Source organism: Panthera uncia, chromosome D1, assembly GCF_023721935.1.
Source record: "Panthera uncia isolate 11264 chromosome D1, Puncia_PCG_1.0, whole genome shotgun sequence".
Classification (NCBI taxonomy): Eukaryota; Metazoa; Chordata; class Mammalia; order Carnivora; family Felidae; genus Panthera; species Panthera uncia.
This window is the reverse complement of record NC_064808.1, coordinates 48,308,062-48,321,227: the sequence shown is the minus strand read 5'-3', so window position 1 is coordinate 48,321,227 and position 13,166 is coordinate 48,308,062.

Below are 13,166 nucleotides of genomic sequence, written 5' to 3'. Positions count from 1 at the left end.
TCTGTCAGCCCACCCTGAAGATTTTGGACTTGCCTGGCTTCTATAATTACATCAGCCAACTCCTTAAAATCTCTGTCTCTCTCTCTCTTTTCCCCCTCCCTTCCCCTCCCCTCCCCACCCTCAGTCACACACACACACTTCCAATTGGCTCTTTCTCTGGAGAACTCTGATGAATACAGTGACTTTGGCCACTTCCAAAAATGAATTCCCCCTGCAATTGAGGCTTTTCCATCTCAGAGGAGATTCCAGGGATGCACCTTGGTCTCTGAAAACAGTTCTTAAAAAAGCCCAAAGAACCACAGCAGGCCATTGTGAAGAGTCACGGACCCTTAATATAGGTAGGAAATTGGGGTGGTTCACAGGGAAATGAGACCCAAGTATCCAGAACACTAAGCAGAAGGGAGCAAGGCGTGTAACTCCAAAGTCCAGAATGAAGAGGTTAAATAAGAAAGGCAGGAAGATGGGGCAGGATGCCTACAGAGGGTATACTGGACCCAGACCTTGAAAGAAGGGTAGAATTTCCATCAAGGATAAAGGAAATGTGCTACATCGCCTGTCAATTGTGGATGTCCAGAATCTTGTGAATACCCTTTCTTTGATGTTACCTGCATCAAGAACCTCCCTTTCTCAATGTGGAGTCCAGCAAATGGTATTGCCCCTCGCCACTGGGGCACAGGTATATAACTGGTTCCCTAATCAGACACACCCATGCAGGACTTTGGTTTGGAAGTTATCTATGAGAGGAAACAGCAATGCCGGGCTGCCTTTTCTGATGGTCCCAGGTGGCAGCAGAGGTGGGATATTCCTGCAGTTGGTGGTGACTGCAAGCAGGTCTGGGGTCGGTAGCAACAGAAGTCCCGTGAGAGGCCAGCTCTGCGGCACAGTTCTAGGAGTTGTTTCAAGCTCCAGGGCCCCAGTTTCCTCACCTGTGAAATGGAGGTTGTGCTGTCTCCCTCCCTGAGCTAGCAAATGTGACGGAGCCTGGAAGGCAATTGGGTGTGAGATGAAACAACAGCCGGAGCTGTGGCTCAAAGCAGGTCAAAAGGAAGAAAACTAGAATCAGAAAAGGGGAGGCAGTTTCAGACGAAAACCCACTGGGAGGACCCTAAAGCTTTACCTGACCAGGACTGGGTGGGTAGAGGCGAGGGGCATGAGGCCCCAGGCTTCCGGCTGGTGGTTGGTCAAAGTATGAGAGTCCTGACCACTCTCCTACCACCTCTCTTCACTGGCCCCTGCCCCCGACGGATGCAGCGCAGAGAGAAGTCACAGTTGGATACCTTGGGCCTTTCTGCCTCGAATGAGAAGAAATAGTCTTTGGCTCCAATTAATTAAGCAAACTGATAGAAATTCCCTGCCTAAGTCACACTTTGCATATCCATAATCTCTGCGCTACATTTTCTGTATACTTTACCCCTGGGTAAAAATTGGTGAGCATTTAAATGCTTCCTCACATAATCTTGCTAAAGCACACCCTTGCCTATAAATATTCATGCCACTGCCAAAACATTTGCAAGCTTTCCCCAAAGGTGAAATGTGTGTAATGTACTTTGTCTTCTGGGTATAAATATTATCCAATACATTTTGGTTAATATGAATACACTAATTATTCCTGTAACCCTTTTAAAAAGGGTCATCTTCATGATGTGAATTTTTAAAAAATGTAATTACAGTAATTGGATACTTAATCTAATTAAAATTTGCTTTATCTTTAATGGGAATTTTTCTAAAGAGGGAGAATGACAATGGCCTTTTTGATAACGACTTTCTTCCTGCAGGGGGATCGGGTTGGTGAAAACTGGAGAACCAGGCAGTTTGGGGTCCGTCAGTGCCCTGGTTGCTGGGCAAAGGCAATCCAGGCTTCGCCTTAGGACTCAGTACTTACAAAATGAATATCGGTTTTAGTTACTGAAGAGAGTGGAGGAAAGGACTAGGGGAACATTTTCTATTCCAACAGATAAAGCTGCCCCCTTACTAGGAAGCAGCCTTCCATTCCTCTGGACCTGTGATTGGCCCATGGTGGGAACTTGAACCTCGGCCTGCTAGATCAGGATCCTTCACAGAGCTTGCTGGAGCTGGAGCTGGAGCTGGAGGAGAAGCAGCTCCATGATGCTTCAGGGGACACAGTGCTACAAGGAGTTGTAGTGAATGTTACAGGTGCTCACTCAGATCCCAGTGGTTCACCTTTGAGGTCACCTGCAGATAGCTCCTGTATGTAGGTTGGAGTCCTGCATCTGTCTGCATAAGGCCATTCTCTAAACTGTGGAACAAGCTAGACCCGCTGGAAGCTATCACCCCAGAGCAACTCTCAGACAACGAGGGAGGGGAGCTGGTAGATAACTACCTTAGGGTGGACAACCTGAGGGGTTCTCTGCACATTCTTTCCCGGGCATCCCAGTAGGATTAAGCTCTAACTGCTGCCACCATAACCTGCTTGTTAACATACCCATTCTGGGGCTTCATCTCCTTCCTTATCTCGCTTTGCCACTCCCTTCTTGAGATGATCTTCCAAATAAAGTAGCGCAAAGTCTTACCTTGGAGGCTGCTTTGGGGGAGACTAAACTAAAACAGATGCAAGGTTGGGGTCTCCAGGCAGATGATCTCTCCACCATATGGAATTGGCCTGTCTGGAGGACAGAGTGAAACCAGCAGAAATAAGCAGAAATGAGGTAGATGGAGAACAAGCCTGGTGTGGAATCCAGGCTCCAGCCCCAGACCCTTCTTGCTCCCTGCTCCTCCTTTGATTCTGTGGGTTTCCTGGAAACCTCCCCGCCATAGGAGTCAATACATTCCTCCCATTCTTTTCCATATGTGCTAAGCTTGCCTGATTGGGTTGGATTTTTGTTTCTTGCAACTGAAAGTATTGTAACTTTTGCCCAATGAGTGAGTTTTGCCTAACAAGTTACAAAATAACTTTTGTAAGTAAGTGAGTTTGCATGCAAAGCACTTAGACTAAAACTTGCCTCTGATTGATTGTTACCACCATCATCACTATTATTGTTAAATGCATATTGTTATTATTCAATGTCTGACCTGCTTCCAGAAGGGCATATGGTTCCAGATCCTAGAGCCTAGAAAAGAGTCACAAAAGAAGTCAGTTTAATTCTATCTAATTTTCTCCCTTTTGTCTTTTTTTATAACTTGAAATAAATATTATTCTATTTTGCTTAAGAGTCACATTCACTTTGCTCTAATTTTGTTACCAAATCTGAGTGGCATAGACAAACTGCTGAGCATGAATGCCCCAGTCAGGTTCAAGTCATGGTGGGCTCTGACTGGCCACAGGACCACATTAGGATTGTCATGGGTCATTGGTGCTTTTGCCTTGATGGGTCCCATCTTCCATAAAACATATTTAAAGTTACATTTTATGACTGCACTGGTACAAAAACAAATATGTTACTATTATATATCAAGGCATTTTCTGCTAAAAATTCATTTTTCCTTCTGGTTTTAAGAGAAATGGAAACATTTTAGTAACATGCCTCCTGCTTTGTGTTTCCTATAACACGTACTTTTTTTTTTAATTTTAAATTTATTTATTTAAATTCAACACATAATTGTTTTTCATTGCATCAAGTACCATAGAAATAGAATATTGCCATTTTTAGAAAAGTTTCCAGGCAGATGTTTCCAGAAGACTTGATGTTGGCACAGGGAAAATGCTCCTGTGAATCTTCTGGCAAGGTCCATTGAGTCATCTATACGGAGTCGCGGTTGAGACAATGAGGACAAGGGGCTTCTAAGAATAAATTAAAGTCACGTTTTCCTTCAATGAGAGGCTGTTATGTTGTAAACTTTGGGATCTCTGGTGGCTCAGAGACAGGAATTCAACAGCAAGGAACTGGGGAAGAGAGGGCAGGGTTTGAGGGCCTGTGGTTGGTAGAAGAGAGAGTCAGCCAGGAAATAGCTCCCTATGTATGATGAGAGATGCTCGGTAGATTATGGTTTCAGTAAAGTGATATCCAGGGTTTCCTCCTGCACTGCATTCCTCTTATGGTTTCTTCGAGCCTTTAGAAAAGTCTGTGGTACACAATGGACTGTGCCATTGGTGCTGGGGAATATGGGAGAGGATTGGTCCCTGCTTGGAGCGAAGCACTCTCATCTCCTAAGACCAGGGCTGAGGGAGCAGTATCGAATCAGTAGACAATGCTAATCCCAGCAGCCAAGGTGACAAGAAACAATGTGCATGGAGGGCTGTGGGGTGACCAGGTGAAAGAAAAGAGGCAGGCTACTGCATGTTTGGTAAGAATGCACTTGAAACAAAGGCTGTTTCTCCCAAATGCACTGGAAGACAGTGATCCTGGAAGGGAAAGGTGGTAGAGAGAAGGATTGGGCCCTACTATTATGTGGCTAAGGGACCCAAAGCAGCCATTTGTAAATACAGTGTCCTTGCCTCTCTGAACACATCTCCTATGATGTCTGTGCTTCGAGCTGCAGCCATGTTAGCCTCCTTGCTCACACGCACAGGCCTGGGCAACACCACCCTGAGTCTTTGAACTCTTGCCCCAAATATCTGCATGGCTCAAACTCTCTCCTCCTTTAAGTCTTTGCTCAAACATTGCCTTTCTCAGTGAGACTTTCTGTGGTCAACTTATGTAAGGTAAACACTCCTTTATCCACCTGCACTACTTTATTTTCCTCCATGGCACTTGTCTTAGCCAGTTCAGGCTGGTATAACCAAGCACCACAGACAGGGTGACTTATCAACATAGCTTTATTTCTCATAGTTCTGGAGGCTATCATCTGAGATCAGGGCACTGGTAGATTTGGTGTCTGATGAAAGCCTGCTTCCCGGTTCATGGATAGCCATCTTCTTCTGGTGTCCATGGCAGAAGAGGCAAAGGAGCTCTCTGGGGTCTCCTTCATAAGGACACTAATCCAACTCATGAGGCTCACCATCATCATGACGTAATCATCTCCCAAAGGCTCTACCTCCAAATACCATTACATTGGGGATTAGGTTTCAACGTATGATTTTCAGAGGGGCACAAACATATACTCTACAGGAACACTTATCACATTCTATAGGTTATTACTTTGGTTTCTCTCCTGTTTCTCCCCACTAGAGTGTAAGCTGCACGAGGGCAGGGAATGTGGTCCGTTTTGCTTACTTCTGCTTCCCAAGTGCCTAGAACAGTGCCTGGCACATGGTAGGCATCAATACATATTCTTTGAATGGTTTGATGAAGATGACAACATATAGATTTTATAGATAAAGTGCTTTGAAAAATCCCCTCAACTGGCTGGAAATAAGTTACATGCATATTATATAGCAGCTGAAAACTACAATTGGGCAAATGAAGTGGGAACAGTTTTACATTGAATGATTGATCATCCACATTCTCATGTTTGGCTTAGATGGTGTTTATCATGCTGAGTGGTTTTTAAATGCTGTTCTGTAGAAACTCAGGTGCTGCAGGGCTTTCTTCAATGCTTGTTCTTATTTTTGTCCAAATATATTCTAACTATATTTAGAATAACACGTACTCAAATGTAGTATATATTAAATTTGAATATATTGACAACTCCTGATGTGTTAACTACTACTGTCATGTTAACACGTTTTTTAAAAGGTAGAGCCTAAGCACAAAGATTCTTCTTTCATTTCTACAAATATATTTGAATTTCTTATAAATATTTCCATAAAACATAAGTTTGGAGTTCTCCATTTTTGACACTTTATTTAATAAGGAATGCAAGCAGTTAGGTAATTTTGGTGATTCTCTATTGGAAACAAACACACCAATTTTCTACTATTCTCTTGCAAGCTTCTGAGGTTAATTAAAGATAATCTTGAGGATGCAAGGCGTAAAATATGTTTCCATTTGCATTACCTCAGAATGTTCTCAATACTGTGTGACCAAAACAAAAGGTAGAAATCGACTGGGCTTCAAAACTGATAAGTAGCAGAAACTCTACTCAGTAGCCTTGCTTTCAAGATTTTGTTTTGAAATAGTAATTATTTTTTAATTTGTGGTACTTTGGGCACAGTCTTCTCTATTTTTTGTTTTGTTTTGTTTGTTTTTCTTAGGCAACTAATGAACTATGTTAACAAATAAACTAGTGTCACCACAAGGGCACAGTCTTATGTCTTCATAAAGCCTTGGCAACCTGTAGGTCCAAGCATTATACTCTTTCCCCCTCTGTCTGGGTTGATACAGCTGTTTGTTCACAACAAGGTTTTGAATGTGGAAAGCTAAATGTTCACTGGGGATTTTTTTTTACGGTTTTAAATTTACAAATGTAAAATTCACTTTTTCTATGAGTTTTTACACATACTTGTATCCTTTTAACCACCACTTCACACAGGATACAGAACAATTCCAACACCCCCGAGAATTCCCATGTGCTGCACCTTTGTCTTCAGATCCTCTCCCTGTACCCACCCAGACAACCATGGATCTGTTTTCTGTTTCTATATTTTATTTTTATTTTTTAATTTTTTTTGGGGGGGGGGGCAGAGGGAGAGAAAGAATCTCAAGCATGGAGCCTGATGTGGGGCTCAATTCCATGACCCTGGGACCATGACATGAGCCGAAATCAAGAGTCAGATGCCCAACTGACTGAGCCACCCAGACACCCCTGTGTCTATATTTTTGCCTGTTCCAGAATCATGGAATCATACAGTATGTAATCTTTTGAGATTGGGTTCTTTCACCTAGAAAAATGCATTTGAGATTCATTGAAGTTATTGTGTGTATTAATAATTCATTGCTTCTTATTGCTGAGTGGCATTCTATTGTACAGATATAACACAGTTTATCTATTCACCTATTGAAGGACATTTGGATTGTTTTGAAGTCTTGGTGATTACAAAATTTTGCTATGAAATGTTTTTTGTTTATTTATTTTGAGAGAAAGAGTGTGTGTGAGCAGGGGAGGGGGAGAGAGAGAGAGAGTATCCCAAGCAGGCTCTGCACTGTCAGCATAAAGCCTGAGGTGGGGGTTGAACCCACAGACCATGAGATCATGACCTGAGACTAAACCAAGAGTCAGTTGCTTAACTGACTGAGCCACCCAGGCACCCTGCTGTGAACTTTTTTATACATTTTTTTAATGTGAGCATAGGTTTTCATTTATCTAGGGTAAATACCAAGAAATGGAATGCAAAGGACATAGTGTTGGTAAATAGTGTTTCACTTTCCTTTTTTCAAAAAATTTTTTTCATGTTTTTTTTGAGAGAGAGACAGAGTGTGAGTGGGGGGGAGGGGCAGAGAGAGAGAGAGAGAGACACAGAATCCAAGGCAGGCTCCAGGCTCTGTGCTGTCAGCACAGAGCCCGATGGGGGGCTCGAACTCAAGAACCATGAGATCATGACCTGAAGCAGAAGTTGGATGCTTAACCGACTGAGCCACCTAGGCACCCCAAATGTTTCACTTTTTAAAGAAACTGCCTCACTATGTTTTCCGGAGAGCTGTAATATTTTGCATTTCTACCAGGAGTGTATGAGAGTTCCAGTTGCTCCCTGTCCTTATCAGCACTTGATATTGTCAGTTTTCATTTTTTAACTTTAGCCATTCTGATGTGTACATACTGGTATGTCATTGTGGTTTTAATTTACATTTATCTGACTAATGATGTTGAGCATCTTTTCATGTGCTTATTCATTAATATACCTTCTTTTGTGAAATATCAGTTTAAACCATTGCCATTTAAACAACTAAGTTGCTTATTTATTGTTGAGTTTTGAGAGTTTCTTTATATTTTCTGCATACAAGTCATGTCTGGCATATGATTTGCAAATATTTTCTCCCAACCTGTGGCTGATATTTTTTATTCTTCTAGCAGTATCCTTCACAAAGCAAAAGTTTCAGTTTTGATGAAGTCTAATTTATCAATATTTTCTTTTATGGATTGTGCTTTCAGTGTCATACCTAGGAACTCTTTGCCTAACGCAAGGTCAAGAGAACTTTCTCCTATGTTTTTCTTCTATGAGTTTTATAGTTTTACATTTAGGACCTTTATTCATTTTGAGTTAATTTTTGTATATGATTGTTTTAAATTTTTGATATTTCAGAACCATAGGTTGTTTTAATTGTTTGAATTCCTTTCTAACTATAATGATTTTGTTTTTATAAAACTAATAAATGCTTACTATAAGATACAATACAGGATACAAAGAAGAAAGTTAATATTCACTCCTAAATTCTACCACCTGGAAAGAAACATCTATAATTCTTGAACACTATTTTAGAAATCTCTGAGCATATATACAGATAGATGTGGGGGGGGGGGTGGAGAAAATGTGTGAAAGATAGGTTAAGTATTTTAATTTTCTTTGGGGACATTGTCATGTTAAGAAACACTAATTATACATAGTAGATTTCTTTAGTCTTCCTTACCTATCAACTTCTTCATAATCATGTTTTCATTTTTATTTTTATTCCATTTTATCTAGTGTGATTTCCTAAAATTCTGATCACGAGGACTCTGGCTGTATTTTCATTCATTTTTTTTTCTATTATTTGTTGCTTCTAATGGGAGGTTGCTCTGTATATCTCACTGTTTCTTGCGTGCTTGCTTGCTGAAAGAGAGAGAGAGAGAGAGAGAGAGAGCACGAACTGGAGAGGAGCAGAGGGAGAGAGAATCTTAAGCAGCCTCTGTGCTCAACATGGAATCCCACTCTAAGCTCAATCTCATGACCTTGAGATCGACCTGAATTGAAATTAAAAGTCTTAAGCCACTTAGGGGCGCCTGGGTGGCTTGGTCGGTTGAGTGTCCGACTTCGGCTCAGGTCATGATCTCACGGTCTGTGAGTTCGAGTCCCATGTCGGGCTCTGTGCTGACAGCTCAGAGCCTGGAGCCTGTTTCAGATTCTGTGTCTCCCTCTCTCTGTGACCCTCCCCCGTTCATGCTCTGTCTCTGTCTCAAAAATAAATAAAAACGTTTAAAAAAAAAAAAGTCTTAAGCCACTGAGCCACCCAGGCACCCCTGTTTCTCTTGTTTCTTTTTGTTTCTATTTATTCTCTTGACTTTTGCCACCTTCTTTATTATTTGCTATCCTGTAAGCTCTTCACTACACCTTTGTATCTCTTCTCTGTACTTTTCTTTAGAAAGAGAGATCATGTGATCTATAATGAAGGCTACCGAAAATTATTTGCATCTTTCCTTTGTTTGCTTAATTCCTCTTGAAATGTATGTCCTTCATCTGCTTTTTTTGTTTCTGTTCTTTTTTTTTTTTTTTTTATGTTCCTCACCCCCTGCCCTTTGCTAAGCCCCTGTGTGACTTCCAGCTGGTTCTATCTCATCTTACAACTGAGTGGGTTGTTGAAGAATAGTCTGGGGAGAGGAGAGAGCTAAGACAGTTAACAGCTTCCACTCAAGTGAGTAGTGGCAAACAGACTCTCAGCAATATTATTTCCCCTGCCCTAGGTGCCTGTTTTTCATCTGTTTTCAGCTTTCTAGAGGTCCAGAAGGCTCACAGTAGGGATCCTAACGTCACAGGTTCTCTTTAGTGTGATCTCATGACCCCCATTTAAGCTCTGCCTCTATACCACTTCACCTCTGGCTAGGAGTTTAGAAGTAGAGTCATAATTGTGTGTTGCATCATTTCCCCACCCAACTCATCTAACCTTCTTGCATGTCAAACTGGGTATCTCAGTCATTTCAGCTCCTGTGACCTGTCCATGTCCTGAGATCTGGTTGCTCCTATACCATAGCTTTACTTGGTAATTAATACCTAAAAATATGCTGCTAAGTCTTATTTGCTAATATTTTATTGAAGATTTTGGTTTTGTTATTCAAAATGAGATTAATCTGTAGTAGTTGTTTTGCCTTGTCCAGTTTTACTATCCGTATTTTACCAGCTTTGTAACAAATAACTTGGAGATCTCCTTTCCTTTTCATGCCCTGGACAGTTCAACTCCACAATTATTTGTTCCTCAGAGATTTGAATGAATTCACTTGTGAAGCTCTGTGTGTGTTTGTGTATGTATATATACAAGAAAATCATAAAAAATTTTGTCGATATCTTCCATGATTATTAACAGTCTTTAGTCAGTTTTGGTAATAATATTTTCCTAGAAATAATTTCATATAGTTTTTAAAATACATGAAACACAGGGTTGTGAAATTATAAAATTATCATTTTAATTTTCTACATATTTGCGGTTATTTCCCCGTTTTGTCTACTTGTGCTTCTTTGCTTTTTTTAAAAAAAAATCTGATTAACTAGTAATTCATCTGTGTTAGTCTTTTCATCAGTTGGGCAGTTAATAAATTGTTCTTAATGAATGGATTTCTATTTTATTATTAATTTCTTCTTACTACTGTTCTTAGGATGATTTTGTTATTTTTTTCTTTGGCTGGATGCTTAAGTCACGGATTTTAATGGTTTCTTGTTTAATGTTTAATGTTCCTGAGACAGCGCTCCCTGGATACATGTGTGATCTCCCCTTATATATCACAGGGTCTCTTGGAATTTGGCATCAGGTCTGCAACTAGTCCTAGCCAATGCATTGTGAGCAGAAAGTGGTTTATATTTTGTCTGGATTGAAACAGTTATGAGCCGGTATGTCTTCTTCCTCCTTCTTCCTCCTTTTCCTTCTGCTTTACCACAATCTTGTAGGTTATGTGTTCCAGATGGTCCAGCTACAAGGCAGAAGATTTTCTATCAGCCTGCACCCCTGAGTGACTGATTGAAACAGGCATGTAGCATGAATAAGAACTAACCTTTACTGTGCTAAGTCCCTGCAACTTGGGGGTTTGCCTGTTGTGCTAGCTATTAGTTACTAACCTTGTCCAACAATGCATTTAAGTCTATGACTCTTCCTCTGAGTATAGCTTTAGACATATCCAAAGGTTTTGATATACAATTAAAACAATGATTTTTCCCCCCACTGCACGGAGATATATGTACCACAAATGGGATATATGTCCCATTTGTTCAGTCTGGCAGCTGCAGGATACATCTGCTCAGTCCAGTTCTTCCAGTCCCAGTCTGGCCAGAACTCCAGGCCCTCCCACTCACTCAGGGCAGTCTGTAAATGCAAACTGTGATTGCCTGCCACGCCCCCTGGGTGCCTACTGCATTTGCTCCTGACCCGCTTCTGCTCCAATGCCATGCCCTAGCAGGTTACCAGCTCTTGTTTCCATCTCTCCTTCACAAATCTGCTTCTCCTCCTTTGGTCTTGGCATTTGCAATCATCTCTCCGGTGGCTTATGGCTTTCCTCCGGAGTAGCTTGGATTCGGCTTACTCCCTTCAGATGGCTTCAGACAGCTGGTGCCCCAGCTCAGCCCTGCTTGGCCAGCTCAGGAAGTGAGTGTGGAGAATATGCCATCCTTAGGTTTCCCTGCAGACTCCTATCTTCTCTCATCCCTCTGCCTTCTTATGCTCCCTCTGTTGAGAGTCAGAAGTACATGCTGCACGCCATTGGTGCCTGGGGAGGTCCAGGTGGTCTCAGCCCTCACCTTGCCATAATGAGGGCTTCCCACACCCCATCGGGAGGCCCGAGGGGGAAGGAGATGGAGTGCCGCCACCGCCACCGTTTTCACAGCTTTGCAACAATCTGTATTCTTGGGCCTTTTCCTTAAGAGGGAGTGTGGGAATACATATGATTTATAATGTAAACAATATACACTGACAGGATGTGAATGAATAAAAGATGAATAAATAAAAGCGCAGGAATAAATAAGCCTCCTACCTTGGCCTTGCTCTGAGCAGCAAAGGAAATGGTGGGAACATCACAGCGGGACAGGGCAGCCAGGGGCTGCTGCCTCAGCATTCTTCCTCACCAGAAGGCTGGCCAGCCTCCCTGCCCATCCCCTCCCCCAGAGTCCTCCTGCGTTCAGGCAGATCTTCCATTAAGGGGGGGCAGTTTGGTGCACAGAGAAAGCACAGGACAGATACTAACTAGCACTGCAATGCGTAGCAGGTTGGCATCCTTTTCTCCTGCTACCCCCCAGGCCTGGTGTCCCCATCTATAAATGCAAGGATTAGACTATATGTCCTCTGAGTCCCTTAGGAATGTGCTTTAATAGTCCCTCTTATCAGGAGGGGCAGCGTGGTGCACCATATTTCTGGGCCTCAGTTTTCTCATCCATGACGTGGGGATTCTGATGGGAGGTCTCAGAGGGTCTTCTCTCTCTGGTGGTCTGCTAGGTGGCTCTGACTCCCCTGCCTTCCTCCCAGAGATCACAAGAGGGGCAGTCTCTGTTCCCGGTGCAGTTTCAGTGCAGCTAGCTCTGGAACAGGCCTGGTTTTCTGGGCTGACGGCCCTCAGGCAGACTGGAAGCAGCATGGAGGTTACATCCATGTAAGTCATCCTATGACAAGTCAGGTCCCACGGCCGCCTCTTTCCTGCCTGGCCTGGAGGGGACAGGTAGCATCTCCTGCCTGAGAGGTCATATGCCCCAAGGTCCCTGCTCTGCACCTGGGGACAAAATCTGTCCTCAAGGAGCAACTCTATCAGATGGGGAGTTGGGAAAGAGGAACCCAAACCACAGAGGGATCAGTACATTTATGGGGTGTGAGAGAGGGCTTTGGAGGCCACAGAAAGCAGGCAGGGAGTCAGGGAGGGAGTCTGGGGACCATCTGGCTGGGACTAGCAGGAGAGAGGGGCTTTCCTAGGACAGGATTCTGGCTTGGCCTCAAATATGGGCAGCCTCCGGGTCATTCTTCCATCCTCCCAGCAGATGGCAGTGTATGTATGGGAACCAAAGTGACAGCTTCTGGAATACCCCATGGATGATTTTGCAGGGCTAGAGAGCACTGTCTTGTCGACACACTCAACTTCATTGACCTCTGTTTTCCCACTGTCCTTGTTAGTAAACTCCTTATCCTAATCTTCTCTGCATGCAAGGAGCTGAGTGCTACTGGGGACAGTTACCCAAACATAAAGACCAGAACCATACACACAATGGGCTCCTTTCCACCAAGCCCTCAGCACTGCCCATCCATCCCTCTGTCGGTCCCCAGTATCTGTCTCCTGCTTTCCAGCGGAATTATTGCAGAATTGACTCTCTCTCCTCAAACCTTCCTCCACTGCACTCATGTCAGAATAAGGAATAAGGAACTTCACAGGGAAACTCATTTGATGAGCTTCTCTATCAATTACAAATTGCAACCTCTCTCTGTCAATTAGCTCTAGCTGGTTCTCAAACTCCAGCTTTTCCTTCCTCTCCTAATGAGCCACTTTGAAGATATGGCCACCCTGATTGTCTGTTC